This window comes from Andrena cerasifolii, chromosome 8 (assembly GCF_050908995.1).
Source record: "Andrena cerasifolii isolate SP2316 chromosome 8, iyAndCera1_principal, whole genome shotgun sequence".
NCBI classification, from domain to species: domain Eukaryota; kingdom Metazoa; phylum Arthropoda; class Insecta; order Hymenoptera; family Andrenidae; genus Andrena; species Andrena cerasifolii.
Window position 1 is genome coordinate 13,986,488 of NC_135125.1, and position 22,539 is coordinate 14,009,026.

At 40.5% G+C, this 22,539-nt stretch overlaps 1 protein-coding gene and 1 long non-coding RNA gene across 7 annotated transcripts in view; one reads left to right on the forward strand and one right to left on the reverse strand.

Annotated features, from left to right (window-relative positions):
• Positions 1–22,539, forward strand: part of LOC143372705 (uncharacterized) — a 113,108-nt gene that overhangs the window by 20,277 nt on the left and 70,292 nt on the right. Inside the window, exon 2 of one of the 6 annotated variants that reach the window (XM_076819198.1) lies at positions 15,676–15,789. The exons of the other annotated variants lie outside the window; for them this stretch is intronic. The gene's annotated coding sequence lies outside the window, so the exon portion shown is untranslated. The remainder of the gene's footprint in view (positions 1–15,675; positions 15,790–22,539) is intronic. 6 annotated transcript variants of the gene reach the window in all.
• On the reverse strand, positions 16,103–20,746 carry LOC143372124 (uncharacterized). Its single transcript, XR_013086225.1, has 3 exons — positions 20,098–20,746; positions 17,313–17,552; positions 16,103–16,890 (listed from the first exon to the last, which is right to left on the reverse strand). It is a non-coding gene; the product is annotated as an uncharacterized LOC143372124 (long non-coding RNA).

Below are 22,539 nucleotides of genomic sequence, written 5' to 3' on the forward strand. Positions count from 1 at the left end.
TATGGTTTATTTTAAGACCAAAAAAACTACTTTAAAGAAAATATCGAGCGGACGAAAAACAACCGCTCCACTCGAGTCCTTCTAGCTGAATGCCCAACGGTCGCGTTCCTTCCAGAATCGCCGGGCAACGCGTACCACGTGCACAACTTTTGGGAAAAACCCAGGCCCCGAGAACAAGGGAGGTTTCGTCGCCAGGCAAATCCAACAGTCACGAAACCTTCGCTTGAACTTTATGACCTTACCTGGTCGCCTTCTACTCCGCTCGAAAATTCGATGCAACGCGCGCTACAAGTATTTCTTGTATAATCGGATAAAATATTTGCTTCTTAAGGGGGTATACCCGTTTGAACCCTCGGAAAATGTATACATTTTGTGGATTTTTTTACAAGTCAACGGTTTGATGCAGATTTCCCGTTTTTTAACTATGTTTACATAGTATTATGAACTCCTTATAAAAAAAGTTTCAGTTAAAAAACTATTATTTTTCGGAAGTTACGGATACATGTCCGAAAGTCTCTCGATTTTAGACGGCTTTTTTTATTTCGATTTCCCGTTTATTATTTATAAAGGAAAAAGGTGGATTTTTCTCTTAGAAAAATTTAACTTTACCTTTGATCTCTCACCATTTCTTTATTTTTCAAAATTTTCAAAATCTCCTTCGTTGGACGATGTGGAATCTTATTATGATTCTGCATGCAAAATTTGAAGTAAATTGGTTGAACGTAGCGCGAGTTTTTAGGGCCACCGTTTAGCCGTCTAAAATCGAGAGACTTTCGGACATGTATCCGTAACTTCCGAAAAACAATAGTTTTTTAACTGAAACTTTTTTTATAAGTAGTTCATAATACTATGTAAACATAGTTAAAAAAACGGGAAATCTGCATCAAACCGTTGACTTGTAAAAAAATCCACAAAATGTATACATTTTCCGAGGGTTCAAACGGGTATACCCCCTTAATATAAAATAAATATCGCATGTATATTTAAATACCGAAAAAAGATTGGATCTCTTTTTAATATTAGTTGCACTAAGTAGGGGTGTTACCGCACACTGTACACCCACGTCTAGAGGCAGCGCTCATTCTTCGAACTCCCCCAACTCCCAATCCGATTCTCCGCACAGCTATATCCAACTATTCTGGCGTTAGCGCGGAACGCGCCAGACCAAGAACCGCTGAGCACAGATTCGACAGTGGTTTTAACGCAAGGTCAACAGCATCCGTGCTGCTGCTGCGCATTATTGCGCGTACGTGCACGTACACGCACGGATTGATTATCGACCGTGGGCCACGGGAAAGAGGACGGAAAATCGCGGACAGCCCGCGGCTCTGTCTGCCTCTGCGTTCCCCCGGCGCCGTGCCCGACAGCTACGAATAGTTGGTAACGTCATCGAAGCAGCCCACCAGGCGATAGCGCCCCGGAGATTGCATCGGCGATTTTTATTTTCGTATCGAAGTTCAGCGGCGGCTCGGTTACGGTGCTTTCAAAATTAGCGCGCCGCGGAGGCGTCGCGCGGCCAGCCGCGAGCGGAACGCTCTGGCGCGAGCGAAATTGTTGATCCTAGGAATGACGTCGATCTCCCCCCCCCCCGTAATGATTTTTATTCTTCGGCGCGTATCGCTTCGCCGCTTATGTAACGCGGCCGCGTGTTCCGTCGCCTTTGTTCCACGCGCATTGTACAGTTCCCGTTCGACTTCTGCGAGACGTGGCTTTTATAATTCACGCGCCCCGATCGGTGGTGGGACAGTCTCGTTATGTAGCTTTTGGGGAGATTTTGTACGGCAGGGTGTATGGTGTTTTGGGGCCATTTTCTTTTTATTCGGTAGAATTTTGTTTTATTTCAGTAGGCTCAGTTGTGTTAGGTGTATAGAGCAATCACTATTTCGTTTCCTCCGCTGCGAGTTGTGAGTCGTGACTACTTTATTAAAAATTAACCCATGACTGGTATATACTGTTTTTGGCAAACGTGACTGGTATACTGGGGTCGTGGCAGACCCCAAATAAAAATGGACATAGAAATTTGTAAAGTCGACACTAGAGCAACCACTATGAATATTTTCTTCTTAGGTAATGTAGAAAATAATAGAAGCGTAGAGAGTTAAGCTATTATTTTAAAATTAATTAGAAATTCAGTTTACCAACTTAGACAACCGAAAATTGTACATGGAACTTTGGGTGCTTGGGGTCACGAGCGACCCCAGGGTACCAGTTAAGGGTTAATATTCAATTTCACATTTTTCTTTAAATATAAAATATAAAATATAAAATATAAAATATAAAATATAAAATATAAAATATAAAATATAAAATATAAAATATAAAATATAAAATATAAAATATAAAATATAAAATATAAAATATAAAATATAAAATATAAAATATAAAATATAAAATATAAAATATAAAATATAAAATATAAAATATAAAATATAAAATATAAAATATAAAATATAAAATATAAAATATAAAATATAAAATATAAAATATAAAATATAAAATATAAAATATAAAATATAAAATATAAAATATAAAATATAAAATATAAAATATAAAATATAAAATATAAAATATAAAATATAAAATATAAAATATAAAATATAAAATATAAAATATAAAATATAAAATATAAAATATAAAATATAAAATATAAAATATAAAACATAAAATATAAAATATAAAATATAAAAATTCTAATATATAGTAGTGTGGATAAGCTCCAGTATCTTATTTCAACTGTATTAATACAGTCATTGATTATATTTTACTGATTTTACTGACATTCAAACTCATCTTCCCAGATTATAGTGGTCATAGTCAGTTTGGTTCATCAGATACAGATAACCCTTTCTTCTCATAATTAACAATGCCCCAACCCAACAAAGAAACTAAACCTCTCCCATATGCCAAACAATCTACAAGAGATCAGTCTCATATTATAAAAGATGCAATAAAATATCGTCGATATTCCTTCATTCAAAGCATCATTGCAAAATTTCTCATTCGAATCACACGGAACTCTGTAGCATTCCTCAGCTGCTGTTCCTACGTCCTAGGGTGCCTTTTGAAAATTATCTTCCAAGGAATACACCATTCCCTCAACGTTCCTCTGCGCTTGCACTGTCCGTTAAAAAAAAATCAAGACGCAGATCTCGCAAGACTCTCGTTGTCGTTATTCAGCGAACTGCTGCCAAACGCCACGTCGCATTGTCCTTCAACTTGGAAGTTCATCGCGCTGTTTTGTTCACGAGAGATGCGTCTTTTCGCGCCGGTACGTGACCAAGCATAAGCGCAAGGCCAATCGTTATCGCATACGTATTCGTATAACAAGTCCTCGGACTTAATCGTCCAGCGCAAGCACATACAAGGCCGTACTCGTTATCGCTTACATATCCGTGTATTTCATTCCTGCGATACGTGCATCCTCTGATGACATTCGGCGGAGCGGAGATACTCGCAGCTATTCCGCCAAACAAGGGGCTCCATCGTCGCGTCTGAAATGCGATCGTTCTGGTACGAGGACGACAGTTTCTTACCACTTTCCATTATCCTCGCCAAATCCATTGAATTGGAATTTGTTTCTTTTCCGAACAGGAGGGTATAATTTTCCAGTTAGTGATCCGAAGATGGTCACCGAAATTTTCACGAAGCTGTTCTATTTTGTTCCACCACCTTCGTTCCTCCTCCAACAGACTCTGAAAGCTAATTGCAACGACCTGGGAGCGTAGTTCCAATCTGACACCAATTTATTTCTTATGAATTCGTCTGGAATTCTATTTCTATCCTCGGCAGGTCTCAGCATCAGATTCGTTGTAGTTCTGTACGAGGTTAGACTGAATTGAGTAGCAGTTCCAATTTTTGCTAGCTCCTATTCTAGCACGTGCTCCAATTTGGTTTAGTTTCTGTGCAATTCTTCATGAACTGATAATGACAATTTATATTGGAAATTTTTGGTCAATGTTGCTCGAAGTGACGATCTATAGCAGTGCCAGGTCTACACTAGTACGAATCTACGATAATTAGTAAGCGTTGCAACAATTCTGTGTATTTCTAGGAATACCTCCACGATTCACCATATTTTTGTGAGGAATTCTATCAAAGTTAAATGCCACGGTTTTGGGGTTCCACGTTTGGTCTAAGCTATAGCTAAACCGAAATCTTGTTTCCTGTCATGCATAGCCAGCGATGAGAAAATTTGGTTTAACGGCACAGTGGCTACTTAATTGGATGACACAGTGTTCCCTCTTTGTTTCTGGAGAAAGAAACGCCCCCGAAACCGAAGCCCTCGCTATCAAAGACCGAATGGACGCGGTAATTCGATAGCATTATAATCCTATACGTCGGTCCGTTACACCTTGGAACAAAAGGAAGCCTTTTCTGGTGGCCGATTTCGTCGGTATCCTTATTTTCTCACGGGAAGAGGCCGGGGTGTGCGCGCGCCAATTAAAACCACCAGCGCCCATAAAATTAGATTCCGTTGCGAAAACGTGGCTCTTTCCTCCTCGAAACTAGTGCTCCTGAGGACGCGCTGCGCGTGATCCATCGTTGGCTATTTGCAACTACCGTTCTTCCCATTAATCATGATTATTCTCCTCTCTTTTTTAGCCGCGCTGGAGATCAAATCGTACTTCAAACTGTCGATGGTTATCAACGTTGTTTTTACTACTTTGGTGCTTGATAATTGCAAATTACCATTTCGGTGATTCACTTCTTATTGCGTGCAAAGTAATGGAGCAGAGTAATATTTTGGTTTGAAAATATCTATTTTGCAAGTCGACAAAATTCGTCAGTGGAATATAATAATATAATATTAATAATGAAGTCCAAGTGGATAGTAAGATTAATTTGAAATATACCTGTATTCATGTTTGAAGTCAGTAGTTCTGTTCCGCTGCTGATTGAATTATCAGTGAGGTTTCAGCTAGCAAATCATGCCTTTAACTTCCACCAGACCCGGCTTAATATTAGGCTACTCGAGAACTAATTCGGGATTGATTGGAAAATACAAGTAACTTAAGTAATTCGATCAAAGTCGACCTCTTTGAATACTTAATCGAGCAACTTGAATTTTAATCCAGCTACCTGCAAATTTTCAAGGTGGAATAATCCATTTTAGATTATCCCACAAATCTTCCTTTTAATATATTCCCATAAAGTATAGTGGTCTTCAGACGAATATTAATTACAAAGTTATGCTTGTGATTGCAACATATTAATTTCTAACGAAGAACACACACTTTGCAGAAACGTTCAAGAATTCTTAGATAAGTATCTTATTTAGAAACTTCAAGGTCTAATGCCCGTTTAAGTGACAACTGTAACAAGCTAATATATTACACAATTAACGATAGGAATAGTGTTATATAAAAATAATAAAATACTTCGGAGAAAGCACCTCTGCTCGTTTCTAAAAGTAACACGTAGTAATTCAAAGTAGTATTCGGTTGAATAAAATAATCTATTACATCTGTGGTCTTCTTTATATTTTATTCAAGCCATGTACACACCTATGACGAAATCATCTATTCCACCCATTCACCAGTTGCACGCCAACCAGGAAAACGTAGCCTTTCTTTTTAAGGAAGCCTGACTTCCACTTGCAAGGCGTCGGTCGCCAGTGAAACGTGTTAAAGCGTTTCACGCGAACCTAATTTTCCAAAGAACTAATTACAAGGAAAAGTTGGGTGGCAAGTGGTGTGTTAATAGAAATGGCGCTTGCTGCACGCGTTTCGAGTTCCTCTATCAAAAGCGGAGGAAAGACTTCACCGAGCGATCTACATAGTCATGCTTCGTGAAGCCGCGATTTTGCATTTCTTCTTCGTTTTTTTTCCACTCGTTGAGCAGATAGTACCTTCTGTCTTTGACCTGCGAATGAATTCTGGATCAAGATGGGTATTGAATGAGTAAAGTGAACAGCGAGTTTTCTTTAATAAACATTTTACCGAGTCCGTGCGGGGACCGCCTTTGGGCGTTCAGCGCCTATAGCGCGCAAATGCGACTGGAGGATTTCCGCACACGACTTCTGCCAAGCGTTTCGACATCCGTCCGCAAAGGGATTAAAAAGCCCTAACGTTCGGAAAGTGTGTTCCCCTGGTTTCTTCATTTGCCTGCGAGAGATTCAAGGGCGTTGCCCGCTCGCCCCTCGCCGTCTTCGTGCTATCGCTGTATCTCTGCCAGGCACAATACGTTGCACGGCGAATGCGTTCGCGCGGAGAGGTCACTCGATATCCGTTTATCTGGATAACCCTCGTCTTGCACAACGGTGCGTCCTTAATCTTGAGCCAGCGTGGAGCTCGGAGAGAGGCTGAGGCTCCATTTACATGTGCGCGGCGCCCGCAAAAAGCAGGTTGGGGTAGACGAGGCGATGTGTTATGCAACCAGCCGGCGAGCATTGCGCCAAGTGAATGAAACTGGCTCGTATCCACGAACCGGGCCCTTAGTTGCGCGATACCCGCGTCCGTAGTGATGGTTGATCACATACACACACGACCACGTCGATTGAATTCTCTTTCGTTTTCCATTTTTTTCTCTTCATCTTCTTCTTTCTTTCACCTGCCGTTCCTTTATCTTCTTGCGTGGGATGCGTCCGTGAGGTGTAAAGCAGGGTGGAGTCTTGATAATCCGAGGTAATTGGGTCCAGACTTGTTCGGATTAAGTGGAACTCGGGATTTCCTCCTAGAGCTGTAATTATTTTTCGAATAATTTTGAAAACGAATACTTTCTTCGAATATTTATATCATCAGGAATGAATATTCGAATATTCAAATGTTCGGGCAATTAGGAAATAGGGCTGTAACGAATACCCCTAATTATTCAAATATTCAATTATTCGAATTTTCTGGTATTCGAATATTTGGGTCTAAATTTCGAATTCTCTGATATTCGAATATTCGAATCTCAAATTCGAATTCTTTGATATTCGAATATTCGAATCTCAAATTCGAATTCTTTGATATTCGAATATTCGAATCTCAAATTCGAATTCTTTGATATTCGAATATTCGAATCTCAAATTTGAATTCTCTCGTATTCGAATATTCGAATCTCAAATTCGAATTCTCTCGTATTCGAATATTCGAATCTCAAATTCGAATTCTCTCGTATTCGAATATTCGAATCTCAAATTCGAATTCTCTCGTATTCGAATATTCGAATCTCAAATTCGAATTCTTTGATATTCGAATATTCGAACCTCAAATTCGAATTCTTTGATATTCGAATATTCGAATCTCAAATTCGAATTCTTTGATATTCGAATATTCGAATCTCAAATTCGAATTCTTTGATATTCGAATATTCGAATCTCAAATTTGAATTCTCTCGTATTCGAATATTCGAATCTCAAATTCGAATTCTCTCGTATTCGAATATTCGAATCTCAAATTCGAATTCTCTCGTATTCGAATATTCGAATCTCAAATTCGAATTCTTTGATATTCGAATATTCGAACCTCAAATTCGAATTCTTTGATATTCGAATATTCGAATCTCAAATTCGAATTCTTTGATATTCGAATATTCGAATCTCAAATTCGAATTCTTTGATATTCGAATATTCGAATCTCAAATTTGAATTCTCTCGTATTCGAATATTCGAATCTCAAATTCGAATTCTCTCGTATTCGAATATTCGAATCTCAAATTCGAATTCTCTCGTATTCGAATATTCGAATCTCAAATTCGAATTCTTTGATATTCGAATATTCGAATCTCAAATTCGAATTCTTTGATATTCGAATATTCGAATCTCAAATTCGAATTCTTTGATATTCGAATATTCGAACCTCAAATTTCGAATTCTCTGATATTCGAATATTCGAACCTCAAATTCGAATTCTCTCGTATTCGAATATTCGTTGCAGCCCTATTTCCTACACGCAGCTCGATGTCTGCGGAGAAATCGATGCGGGAGGAAATAGAATTCTTCGATAAGAATGATGCTAACGTTGACTTCTTGGAAACACACCTCCTGCAAGCAAAAGTGAAGGGGCTAGAAACTTTCAATTTTGCTCGGGAGATCGGTTTGACTTTTAAATAAAACGATAGTATCAGTGAGTACTTTCATGCGCAGTTTTTCGCTACACTTCCGTTTCACTTCATTAATATTTTGCGATTATGCGTTCCTGCCGTATTGAAATTAATTTAGGAACGTCTAGTAAGCTCGCGTAGGGAGAGGTGTATGGATAGTTGCACTTGAAAATATATTAACGATCTTGATTACGTCAAAGGAAAACCTTTGGAAAAATATTACCTTCTCCATCCGCGTCTTCCTTCGAAGCCAATTAACTTCTGCGTGGCACATTTTTTCCCATCTGCTACGCCGAGGGAAATAATTAGGTGCTCTGTTTTTGGTGGACCACCCGGAATACACGAGCAGATATTTCCGTTATAACTCGTGGAAGATGTATATCGGCCATTCATTAGACTCAGTGTAGGAAAAATTCAACTACGGGCGTATACAATTCCTTTCGCAATTATTGTAAATCTTGGAAGATGCATATCTGTGCTAATTACACCGCTTGCATAATAATCGACAAATAATTTGTTCACAATTATTACACGAAAATGAGATGTAAATTGCATTACTGCTCACAATCCATTTCATTAGAATAAAAAAATGTGAACTTAAATTCTAGCATGCGTCTCAAGAAATAAATAAATCTGTAAGAATGTTAAGCTGGGCTTCCACGGTTCCAGTGCTCGTCCAGTGTGAGCGTATAATTGGACGATTGTGCTGTCTATAATTCACACGAAACCAAGCCACTCGAGGGCCACTCTCGTTTACGAGTGTATACAGTAATTTAGAACCGATTAAATGCATGACCACGACGAATTTGAGAGACAAGCAGAATGTAGCGCCGCGCAGTCGAAATCGGCCCGCAAAAGTGAAAGCTTTGATTTTTCCTTGGCGAACACGCGCCCGCTCTTATGGCCCTGACGAATTTGCCACTGGCATCGTCCTTCGCCTCGGGAATGCTACTCTTCGGGGACCAACCTCTCTTTTCCCATCTAATCCGAGATACATTATCTTTTTCGTCACGCGCGATGGCGCGGACTCGGCGAAATCGTGTTCCAGCAATTTTTGAGTTGCCGCCGATAAAGAGCGCTCGATAGCTGACAAGACGTTAATAACGGTTTGGAGAACACCGCGCGCAAGCGACGCGTGAAAAATTATTAATCACCGACGGCGGAAAGAGCCGCGCGGTATCGAGCGGCGTTGCAAAGCAGCGTCACCGTGTTTCTGCAAGGGGGGAAATCTGACGCGGTTTTAAAAATACGGCGCTTCTATTCATAGACATTTCCCTCGGACACCGTTACATCGGTATAAACATTCTGCTGGTGCACCAGTGCACAGTGAACGCAACAGTGCATTGCACTTGTAACCTCGAAAGAGCATTTGGTGTCTCGGCAAGACGTGCCAATTACAACGTTGCTCGCATGCTAAGCGCGCTCTCTTTTCCCGCCGAACGTGCCGCGTCCGCAGGACTCGCGCCGATCTTTGTATTTTCCCGCGAGTTTTATCTGCCGCGCTCCTGCCTCGAGCAATAAATTTCTCGCCTCGAGATTTAAGCCGCGCTCCCACGTGCGCGATGCGTGACGTTCGTCGTGCGCAATACGGGAACCAAGAATGCAAATGGGCCTGGATTTTTTTTTTAATGGGAAAATTGATAGTTTGTGGAGCTATCGTTAATTTGAGGAAATGTTTATTCGATTTCATTCGTTTGAGTTATAGTTGGCAGATAGGGTACTGTGCTTAAATTACGTAAGGGTGGTTTTGGCGATTTCTTATCCCGTCCCTCCTCAAATATAAGAATTAACATTTTATATTTCACTCCCTCCCACGCAATATTTTTTATATTGCAGTTTTCAGTTATTAAAATTCTCTTACAGGTTTATATAATTCAGTTAACTCGGTTTTGGGAAAGTTTAACTAAAACTAATTTTCTCGAAGATTAATGATCGAATTTGTATTTATTGAAAATTAGATTAAAAAATATTACGTCAATTAAGGACGACACCGTAGTGTTGGGGCTGGTGGTGTAATCTGTTTTTAGTTTTTTTTTTAAGTAGCGAAGACCTTCTTTTTAAGAGATGCAAATGTGTAGTCGTTGAAATACAATTTGATTTCATATTTATGATCGATAAAAGTGTATAACAGAAATTCTTAATATTACTTGTAAAATGCCATTGCTTTCGCAATATTGCCTCTAAACTTTGCCTGAGTTTGCCACTTCGTACAAAACGATTAAATTTCTTGCAGAATATTTCGTTGGCAATCAAATACGACAAGGTTGTGCGAGCTGCAGTGCCATTGAAACATCAAACCGCCGAAACGTCCTTTTGTCCATTTCCTTTACACATTACCATAAATCCACCAGCGCAGCGTAACTAATTATAGCACTCCGCCTAAGAAAACATTACTCATTGAAGCACTAAATTCAGACGTCAATACCTCCGCCGTGTAAATCAATTTTCGCGCGGCGAATGCCCATCGGAAATGCTAATGTCGCAAGTCGTCGTTACAATTCAACCGCGCGGCACGTCGGGTACGCAACACTTGTCTAAACATTTTGAAACACACGGTCGAAGATACACGAACTTCGCGTTACGCACCGAGGCGTTAACCCTTGGTATCGGAGTGTAACACCCGTGTTACGCGAATTGAACAAATTTTTCACGAACTTTAAAGCGTTACTTCACTGTTACCGAATGTAACAAGTGTCCTCAGGGCAGAAACACATGCGTAGAAATTCTCCTGCGATACACTGTCTCGTATCGTTGATCACGACTCTCAATTTCGCCAGGACTATTGAAAGTACCTGGTAACTACTAGAGACCATGGTATGGTACGTGTAGTAAAAAGACACGTGTACACGGGTACACGTGTATTACATATATCCGTACCTCGATCCGTGTAGCTTTTAGTACACGGGTACCCGTGCACTATTTCACGTGTATTTAAATACACGTGTATCAACGTATTTGTGTATTTTCATCAGAATTGGGCATTAACTACGGGAGAATGGGCAACGGCGGTCACTTAAGCAATAAGTGTAATAAAACCGAGTGATGTTTCTCAATTTTAAGGATTATCGTTGCGTCTAAAAAGAAGCTCGCTTATTACCAGTAATGCCTTAATTTTTTGTATCGAAATAGGTAATCGATTAAATAAATCTTGTTAATTTTATAATTGTGTTATTAGTTGCAATCTGAAAATTTGTAAAACCATACTTTCCGCGTATTATTCTAGTAAATATATTTAAATACATTAATTCCTTTATGAATTTCGCGATCCCCCAGAGTTCTGGGATATCTATAGATATTAAAAATCAGACGAATCTAAATACGGATACGTTAATATACGCGTATTTATAAATACACGAGTATCTAAATTCACGTGTATTTAAATACACGAGTATCTAAATTCACGTGTATTTAAATACACGTGAAATAGTGCACGGGTACCCGTGTACTAAAAGATACACGGATTCAGGGACAGATACGTTTAATACACGTGTACACGTGTATTTAAATACAGGTGAAATAGGGATCTCTAGTAACTACTAATTTCTTTCACTTACATCAGTTCTCCTTCTTGAATAAATTTGACGCCGAACATAATAATGTATGTACAACATTGCAACATTCTGCAAAGCCGAGCATTGGCTCAACATTATGACACACAAGTACCTTTATGCACGGTGTAGCACAGCTGTTATATCCATATTTTATATTTATCCTTTAAAGAGTGTGGTTATAATTGTTTCTTTATTTTGTTTATGTGGAATTCCTTTTTTATCTGGTTTTTATTCAAAGGATTTAATTTTCGAGTATTTTTTGGTTAGATCAATAAATTTTTTTATTAATATTAATATTTTATTTATCTATGATTTTTACTGTTAGTTATTCTGTTCGATTGGTAATCTGATTATTTTTGGATTGTTATAGTTTTTTCCCTTTTTCAAATATTAAAGAAAGAAAATTGATTAGAGTTAGTTAACTATAATTTTTTTGCTTATTTTCACGACGAATTGTGGGGAAAATGCGCGGATAAGAATTTTTCTGGGCGGAATAAAAAAATCACGATACCAAGGGTTAAGCCGGGTTCTCACGCGCTGCAAACCGATGCGGAGCCTCGTATTCCACCTTGCAAATTACACGCGCGAGGCAGTGCCTTTAACTCGGTACGAGATAATTTCCCCAAGGGAGGAACATGGAACCAGTTCCCAGTAAATTCGTTTAAAATGACTTTCCGAGAACCGCGAGCGGGATGCCTGAGCGACACCAGGCCAGCACGAGGAACGCGATCATCTCGGCGATCGTTTCCTTAAGCTCGCCCGTTTTCACGGACCTGCCCACCAATGGCAGCGGCGTATTGATGGATCGACCAGGGCGATGATTACAGAACTGGTCGGTTATCACCAGTTATTACAGGGTTGACTACCGGTCGGCAGCCTAGCTGAACGACGCTGGATGCCTCCAGTCTAACGATCCTGCTTTTTTCTTGCGCTCAGAAGTCGCTCGATCATTCCCTCGCCTCGGTCGTTGCTGCCGTCGCGGCCCGTTGTTCCTCGTTGCTTCGTCGCGCTCTGCGATCTCCTCTCGATCTCTCTCTCTCTATCCATCTCTTTGCCGCCTCCTCCGTTTCACCCTCTCCTTATATTCTTGTTCTTTAGCGACGCGTGACGAGAGATCGTGTTTTCTTTCCGGTCGACGCGCCACAGCACCACCCCGTTGCCCATAATTCACTCGCCGCGGAATGCAAAACAGCCTCGTTTTCGCGAGCCACCGTGTCGCATAGCGCATCACCTGCCTCGAGGAAACCGACCCGGAAAAGGGGATCGATCAGCGCCTTCTGATCAGCTAAATTACTTTATTTTGATAACGAGCTGGCTGTTGGCGCTCGACGCTGGCTGGTGTGACGCGAACGCGCTAAGAATGCAAACCGCCTAATCAGCCGAAGCTGAGGTGTCCTGTGGGTGGTCGTTGGGAGCAACATGCCTAGTTGAGCGTGGGTTGCGCGCAATGGGCATGGAAAACAGGTCTAGAGAACTTGGAGCAGAAATGTACGCGCAAAAAGCATGGTAGGTACAAGCTAACGCTTGCCGGAACACCATTTTACGTCGCAAATGTAGAATAGTGGGTTTAATGGTAATCATGGTAAATAAAGTAGCACATAGTATGACAACGTGCACTGTAATATACTATAGTACACTCTGTGTACCGTTTAAAGGGGGAAGCCACTTTGAATTTTTTTTCTAGAATTTTTGGAACGTTGGAGAGTTACACGACCGCCCATTTTATAAATTTTATACAGACTAACGTCATCGTATGCTGCGGTCATACTGCTCAAAGCTCGAACACTTTTCAATATGCAAGCATAAAATATTAGTGAAATATATGTGTTTTCAGACGGTAATAAATATTTTTCGTAGAAAGTTACATTTCATATAACAGAATGCCTTGAAAGTTGTCTTTATTTTCGACCGTCGAAGTGGCTTTCCCCCTTTAATATTACAATCCCCGAGCTTACTATTTAAGGGGGGAGCCTGGTGTAACTAAATGAAAATCGAGGCATTTTTCGGGATTTTTTTTTTTAAAGGAAGTATTTGATAGATCTTTCTGAAACTTTCAGGATATTGTATTAACAGGTTAAGGTATATAAGAAAAAAAAATTATTAAAAAAGAGCGGCAAATAACAAAGTTATGCCCAGTCCGTTGGCGACGCAATTATTGCACTGCGGGCAACGTAGCGTCTTTTGGTTTCGTCTGAAACCAAAAATCGAACAATTTTCTTTTAGTTTATGAGTGTACGCACAGAATGAAGAAATTTGAAACTTAAAAGATGTAAAATGAACAAATGGCGGCCTCTTGAATAAAAAGTTCACTGTTTCCAACGAAATTTTCCCTTAAATGTCTAAAAAAAGTTATTTATTTAAACAATATCATTATACTAATAACTTAGTACTATGAAGAAAATGTTCACAAATATCCGTGCACAAGGCCAAGTCGATTGGTTGAATATTTTTTCAGTTACATTGCCCGCAAAGTATAAAACTGTCGTTTCGAGAAAAACGCATTTAAAGTTTTGTGGTAGCCTGGCGCTCCGTAGCAAAATCGGCTATATCCGCTTTAATTTTTCGAATTTCGTTTTGCTGCTTTGGGAGCATATTGTCGTGATGTTCAACTATTGATTTATGAAAAAAAAAAATCGATTTCTTCGATCCGCTACACCAGGCTCCCCCCTTAAGTAAACTTCGTTAGCCGTACGTTGCAAGTAAATATCATTCGAATAATTAAAGGACCACTCAAGGAGCCCAGCTACAATGATTCACTGAATCGCTATTAATTTTAATCCACCAATCATCCCACAGTAATATTTATTTGGAATGATACGAGTAACCCCCAGCTGAGTCTCGAAACCCAACGGAACAACGTTGCTGATTGCGAGTTCTCGTGATTCGCGATCGAGGGCTGATATTTCCTCTCGAGCCGCTCCGTGCACTGACATTTTCCTCGCAGCCATTCCCAAGAACTGCCGGCATACCTGCGTCAGCAGCCAGTCATTGATCACCGGGGAAACTGACGATCCTTGGGAACCGAAGATCGCCTCGCGCGTCTTCGACAAGAAAAAAAAAGAGAAAAGGAGAAGGTTCACGGCTGGCAGGGGCACACGTGGGACGAGGAAAATCGCGCGCCCGTAACGATGGAAAGTTTGACGATGTCTCCTCGTCGGAGGCTCTCTCGAGTGGCCATCGTGTCCAGGCTACTCCGGCCTAACGACGCGGTTTTCGACGGAGGATGCCGAGCGAAGGGGCTCGTTTACATTTTGAAAGAGGACTGAATGGCCGTCCGCTCCAAATTGAATCAATTGCCACTTATGAAATAACGCCCGGCCGAAGTTACATAAACGGAGGCTAAGTTGCCACCTAGTCTCGACTTTGCCCAAGCGTTTTCTTCGCGCTCTCGACGATTGTCCTCAATTGTATGCGCGCCGGCCCGCACGCGGCGAGGGGCGCGCTAAATGGCATTTTCTATGGGGTTACGTAATGGGAGCTTGACATTTATTTACCTTTCCCTGCCGCGTGGATACCTGCAATTGCGCCTAGTTATACATTACACAACCCTCCGACTGTCAAACGGATAATATAATCTTGCATTGATAACGTTCGACGGCCCATTCGTTGCGTCACCTCAGAGGGGAACACCGTGGAGGAATGTTTCCTCTGTGGAAAATAATCGCGTGGCATTGTGAGAATGATTCTGCGCCGTCATACTTTCGCCACTCTTGGATTTTCATTCCGACGAGGGAATCTACATTTTCATTAATTCACAGAGTGGTGTCAAACTTTTCAATGACACGGCAGTGGCCAAAGGAAATAAAGTAGCTAGTTTTAAATTCCCTTTCGACCACCGCTGTTATATCTCTGGCGGGCGAGCAAACGCGTGTAAGTCAGAATTATTAGTTTTGCAGGAGGACACTTGGAATATTTAAATGCTATGTAAGCTCAGGTGTGAAATTTTGGACGCGAGAGTTGTGATGTATGTTAAAAGGAACTTTTATTTCTAACTTCGATTCGCAAAGGATGACTTACACGCGTTTGCCCGCCCACCAGAGATATTAGAACATTTGGCGGAGCCACGGAGACTTAGGATACTCGTTTCTTTTTTATCTAGATCGCTCGATGGTTTCGCTATGGAAAATTGCAAAGTATGAAGCGTTATCGTGTTGTAGCGCCGTGTAATAACGTCGACCTGCCTCATTATCATGTGCGACGCAGGTATTTAACGGTGAGTCATCGATAAAGCGTACAGTATCCTCGTGTTGCATCAGCTATTTAAACAAATTTTGACCACTCTTGGTGCATGCGTCTCGTATTCAGCTTATTATGGCCTGTTGTGTCCAAGAACTGGTGGTTATTATGCACGAAGAAATGAATATTCCTCTAAACGAAGACAACGATCATATCCTATAAGTACTACGAAAAAAGTAAAATTCTAACATTCAGCAGCGACTAGTAACAACTGCTAGAGTTTCTTGAAAATTAGTTCCAATTCGGTACAGTTTAGTGCAAAGCGTGACAAACGTCTTAATTAACACTCTACGAAATTAATACGCTTATCCCAGACCACCTGCGAAACTCTGCAGCTTTTAATTGGACCTATTTTTGAAAAATCACTCTGCACACGGTACAGTGGTAGTAAATTCCTACAGTTAGGAACGATTAAATGTCAGCAGAATATGAAGCCAGTGAACAGTTTGAACAGAGTGGTAAAGGGAGAAGGATCTTTATCAGCTTAGCTATTCTACTTGTTAAAAGGAATTTAAGCGTGGTATATTAATACTCCGAGAGCAAGCGTCCCTGTCTTTTCGCGAAGCATTGCGTTTCGTCTCGAGTGCACTGGTTGGGCTCATCAGTAAGGCTTTATTTAGCGGACCCTATCTCACAATGTCAGACGCAATGCCATGTTGGAAGGATTTCTTCCTATATATAGGGCCCCCGCAGCATTGAACCCGTGAAAATTAATTATAGATCGTAACAATTATAGGGAGGAGTAGACATTGAAATATCTCGCGTATGTCGCAGGCTACGCAAACAAAGTAATGAGATAGCGATCTCTGCTTAAGCATTCGTATTGCGAATAGTAATTCAAGTGGGCTCAGGATTTCATTCTCCTCGATCGCTGAGGGCATTGAAACATTTGCAAGGTTTATCTGAAAAAAAAAAACAGATCCAAGTATTATTCCTTACGTAGTCTTGTAATTGATGCAAAAACGAATCGGACGACCTTGAGGCGAACTTCACCCTCAATGCTCACGTCGAAGATATTACAGCTTCACTGAATTCTACTCGTGGACTTTCTCTCGCGATGCGCCGTGGTCGTCAATCTCTATTCATTTATTTTAGAAAGGATAGAAAGGGTTAGAAATCGGTAAGATCGTATATTATTCGCATGTTTAGCATTATTTCGAAGCAAGTTCGGTGGATTGTAAAGAAAGAATTTTTTTTTTTAAACCTAGTTAAAGACAGAACAACTCTCTGCTTCGGCTTATTTGCCTGTCGAGCAACCAGTTACATTTTCGCAAAGTGCTGCGAAAGTCTTATCAAATATCGAATTCCTCTGTTTGTACAAAACTTAAGAAAATCAGCAGATTTCTTAAACAACCACTGTATCTCCGGCAAGTGACTACGTTTGAAATATTAAAAATTCTGATCCAAAGAAATGGGCCCTTGACTATTGTAAAATCGCGTCTTTTCTCTATAAACACCAACCGTCTCGATTAATACGTTGTCAAACCACTGAGCACGTACCGTGTGCGGAAATCCTCCGTTGCCATTGCACAGCCATACTCGCCCAACGCCAATAGGCGTTCTCCGCACGGACACCGCGCCTACGTGCATCTATAGCACCCAAAGGGTTAATCCTCCGTGGATCTTCGCCAGACGAAGGCTCGTTCGTCTCGCCACGCTGCCTTTTATTGCTCGAATTGGCCGCGTTTCCGTCCCAAGGCACACAGCCGTTTCTTCAGCGACCGGCCGCAGTACAGTGCTCTGCAGAGGTATAGTGATATCGTAAAAGTAGAAAGCAAAGTCAGCAGTTCCCCCTACAAGCGAATACCTCGGGGAGATATTCGCCGTACTATTTCAACATTGATATTTTAAAAACACATTCGTTGGCGTAGGCGTGTTTCCACGCCGAGGGAGTTTGCACGCCGATGTGTTCTGGAAAGCAACGAAAGTATCGTCCGAGTGTCCTCGAATGCTCGCTCCAGGCGAGTTCAGTGGAACTTTCTCGGTAGAAACGATCGCTCTGAAAGGTTTTACTCGAAGGGCCATTTCTCGGGAGCTCGCGCCACTCGGAGGAATTAAGTTCCCAGAGTACGTAAAAATGTGATCAATTAAGGGGAAGTTCTGGTCTAGAGCCCAAAAAAATAGGTGATATTTAGGAATTAATTAAAGGAAAACTACTATATATAATTTAATGGGACTTGTTGCGTTGTATTAAGGATGTCTTAAGCTGTAGAAATATATTTTTTGTTTTATAATTAATCATTGCAGACAGCCTTGGGGAGTCGTTAAAGTCAAGGCGTCGAAAAATTGATCCAAATCGGTGGGACCTCTATCTCCAAAAGTTATTAGCCGATTCGACTGAAACCTCGTTTATTTTGAAGATTATTCTTTTGGCTAGGGGAGGAACTAGAGAAAATTACAAAAATGATATTTTTTAGAAAATAACGACACTTCAAGTATGAAATCACTTTTCCCTGTATTTTTCGTCCTATCAACGCCTTTGAAAATTATAAAAATTTTAATTTATTGTAATTTTTTTAGCCCCCCCCCCACCTAGCCAAAAGAATAATCTTCAAAATAAAACAAGTTTCAGTCGAATCGGATAATAACTTTTGAAGATACAGGTCCCACCGTTTCGAGAACACTGTTTCGAGAAAAACGCATTTGAAGTTTTACGTGAGCGCCGGAGTGGACGGTTGTGACCCATGTATTTGCCGCGACTCAAATGCCTATAACTTCGGGAATTTTACGAATTTCAACAAATCCTTTTAAACCCGTATTCCTAAAAGATTGAACGATCGAAAAATGATATAAAAAAAAATCGACATTTAGACCAGAACCTCCCCTTAAAGTTTTACGTGAGCGCCGAGTAGCCGGTTGTGACCCATGTATTTGCCGCGACTCAAATGCCTATAACTTGGGGAATTTTACGAATTTCAACAAATCCTTTTAAACACATTTTCCTAAAAGCTTGAACATTCGAAAAATGAAATAAAAAAAAATTGACATTTACACCAGAACCTCCCTTTAAAGTTTTACGTGAGCGCCGAGTAGCCGGTTGTGACCCATGTATTTGCCGCGACTCAAATGCCTATAACTTCGGGAATTTTACGAATTTCAACAAATCCTTTTAAACACATTTTCCTAAAAGCTTGAACATTCGAAAAATGATATAAAAAAAAATCGACATTTAGACCAGACCCTCCCCTTAAAGTTTTACGTGAGCGCCGAGTAGCCGGTTGTGACCCATGTATTTGCCGCGACTCAAATGCCTATAACTTCGGGAATTTTACGAATTTCAACAAATCCTTTTAAACACATTTTCCTAAAAGGTTGAACATTCGAAAAATGAAATAAAAAAAATCGACATTTAGACCAGACCCTCCCCTTAAAGTTTTACGTGAGCGCCGAGTAGCCGGTTGTGACCCATGTATTTGCCGCGACTCAAATGCCTATAACTTCGGGAATTTTACGAATTTCAACAAATCCTTTTAAACACATTTTCCTAAAAGGTTGAACATTCGAAAAATGAAATAAAAGAAAAATCGACATTTAGACCAGAACCTCCCCTTAAGGGGGTATACCCGTTTGAACCCTCGGAAAATGTATACATTTTGTGGATTTTTTTACATGTCAACGGTTTGATGCAGATTTCCCGTTTTTTATCTATGTTTACATAGTATTATGAACTGCTTATAAAAAAAGTTTCAGTTAAAAAACTATTGTTTTTCGGAAGTTACGGATACATGTCCGAAAGTCTCTCGATTTTAGACAGCTAAACGGTGGCCCTAAAAACTCGCGCTACGTTCAACCAATTTACTTCAAATTTTGCATGCAGAATCATAATAAGATTCCACATCGTCCAACGAAGGCTTTTTTTATTTCGATTCCCCGTTTATTATTTATAAAGGAAAAAGGTGGATTTTTCTCTTAGAAAAATTTAACTTTACCTTTGATCTCTCACCATTTCTTTATTTTTCAAAATTTTCAAAATCGCCTTCGTTGGACGATATGGAATCTTATTATGATTCTGCATGCAAAATTGGAAGTGAATTGGTTGAACGTAGCGCGAGTTTTTAGGGCCACCGTTTAGCCGTCTAAAATCGAGAGACTTTCGGACATGTATCCGTAACTTCCGAAAAACAATAGTTTTTTAACTGAAACTTTTTTTATAAGTAGTTCATAATACTATGTAAACATAGTTAAAAAACGGGAAATCTGCATCAAACCGTTGACTTGTAAAAAAATCCACAAAATGTATACATTTTCCGAGGGTTCAAACGGGTATACCCCCTTAAGCACGAACCTCAGGAGTAACGAAGAATACATTCGATGGCCTGTAACCTCGCGAATTATCCCTTTGCACACCACCGCGGTGGATCCCAAGTTGGCCACTGTATCTCCGCGAGCCACGGTACGTCCGCATTACGACTAATTTTTGCTCGTTGCGCGGCCGTGCACAGCAATGGCGCACCAAGAAAATTGCCCCCGATGCCTCCGCGATAAAAGGCGGCGCGAACGTGTGCCGTTGGGTACCTGGTACCCGGTCGATCGGTCGCGTCGCGAAGTGACTCACATCGCCTTTCGTCACACATCAGTCGCCTCTCCCACACGTAGTCGTTACTGGAAACCACGTCGGCGAGCAATTTGGCGGAATTAACGCCTAACGTACGTCGCGCCGATTCGCGACTCCGTCCCCTCCCGGTGGAGCAGGCACCGTGTTCTCCTTTAGGCAACGATTAGGCGGAAGTCACGCGACTGGAGGATATGTGCATACGCACTCGTGACATTGCGGGATGACGGGCTTCTGGTGTATTGAAAAATTGATGGCTAGTTTCTCAATTTAATTCGACGATGGTCATTCGAGGTTGTACTGCTTGCTCGATTGGGTAATTATGAGTACAGTGTACCGTTTTAACCCTTGCACTGGAGAGGCGACTCCTTGTTAAGGTTGTCAGCGGTACTGTAATATATGTAAGTACGTACAAAATACTATATTGCCGGTGCATCGACAAAATTCTACCATTTTTACTTATTCTCTTATTCCATGGCTACGTCAATACTTTAATTTGTGAATTTAAACTTTAACCGAGCGGATTTATTTTATATTCGATGAATATCAAAGTGGCGGGAAGAGAGAAACAGATGCAGTCTATCTTTCTTAAAAACCGAGCCTGATATAAATATTCATTTGGAATTTCAGTGCAATCAAACCTTTTGACAGATTTGTTAAAGGCAATGAATTAATTAAAAATGCAAGGGCGCAAAAATATACATTTAGAGAATAAGATATCGTTGGTTTAATGGAGCTTTATTTTGTACCACTTTTCTCTGAAAAGTACTTTATTTTTTTATCACATTTGGCTGCAAAATACTGTATTGACTTCTAGTCGCATGATTTAGTGCTGGAATTAGAATGGTGACTGGGCGAAGATAATGCTCGCTACAGTTATCTTTTGTTGTTACACTGTGGATCTGCGGATCTGTTGACTATGGACATAGTCTGGGTTTGGGTGTCGCAAAGATGCAGGTAAGGTGTAGCAGAGGAAGCTTGCTGAATATACTACAATATTCCAAATTCAGGAGAGTTCAAGATTAAAAAAATACCAGAGTTTCAAGATGAAAAAAATACCAGAGTATTCCAAATTAAAATTGGATATGAGAGGAGAATGAATTATTAAATTACGTAATCGTCCGTGGCAAATCAGCTGGATGATCGCAGTAGATCTCAATTGAGTATCTCTGCGGATTAACAATAGTGATCTCTTCTTCTGCTTTTTGTCGACTACGTGAATAAGCAGATTCGCTTATTGACGAGAATTACGTTTCCTGAATAGATACTGGCTCGCTGTCAGGCCAGTTATATAAAATCTGAGGAGCCGAGGTCTCGCGGAGATTGAACGATACGCGAGCCATGCGAAGAACATCCATTTTATTCGCGTACTCGCGAACGACATTTCCACGTTGTCTTTAAAATTTTCCACATTACGAGGCGTCGTTCCGCGAAGCCGTTGCTATTTTCTCGATTTGGTAAAACAGCTTTGGTATTTCGTGTACGCGAAACGACGCTTTATATACAGAACGGCAAGTTTATGGTACCTGAATCATCCACTGTACCGTAACATCAAACATTTACATTTAAATGCTTCGCGATTTGTTTTCGCTTTTGCCGAAATCCCAGCGTCGGACTCCGCCGCGCAAAAATTCGCCTGCTCGCTGTGACTTAGGTATATACAAAGGAAACACCTTGCCGTCGATCATACCAAGAAATCGAATTCACTTATTTGCTTAACCTACCAGACACCTTATTTCAAGATCACTCGTCTGCTGGATCCTTAATTCCTCCGCAACTTCATCGGCATCTATATATGGAGCATTCCACCTAATCAGCAATACCTGCCCTTTTTTTTCAGATCCACGATATATAACAAGGCAGGGGTGAATTTGCAGTTCTTTGCTCTGCCGCCCTTTCCACGAAATATCATTAAATATTTTAATTTAAAACAGTTGAGACAATTTTATAATTAATTCAATATCACAACTCACATACGAGTTATTGCTAATTCGCTACGTGAAGTAAAAGTGAATTGCTAAAGCTGTGTCAAGCCTCTGTGTTTAAACCTTGCCTAACTTCTTTCGCTGAAAATTTGCCGCCTCAGGCTGCAGCCTACTTAGTCCATATCCAACTCCGATAACAACACAAATAATGTACCTGACTCCAAAAAACAACGTTCATTAAACATAACAC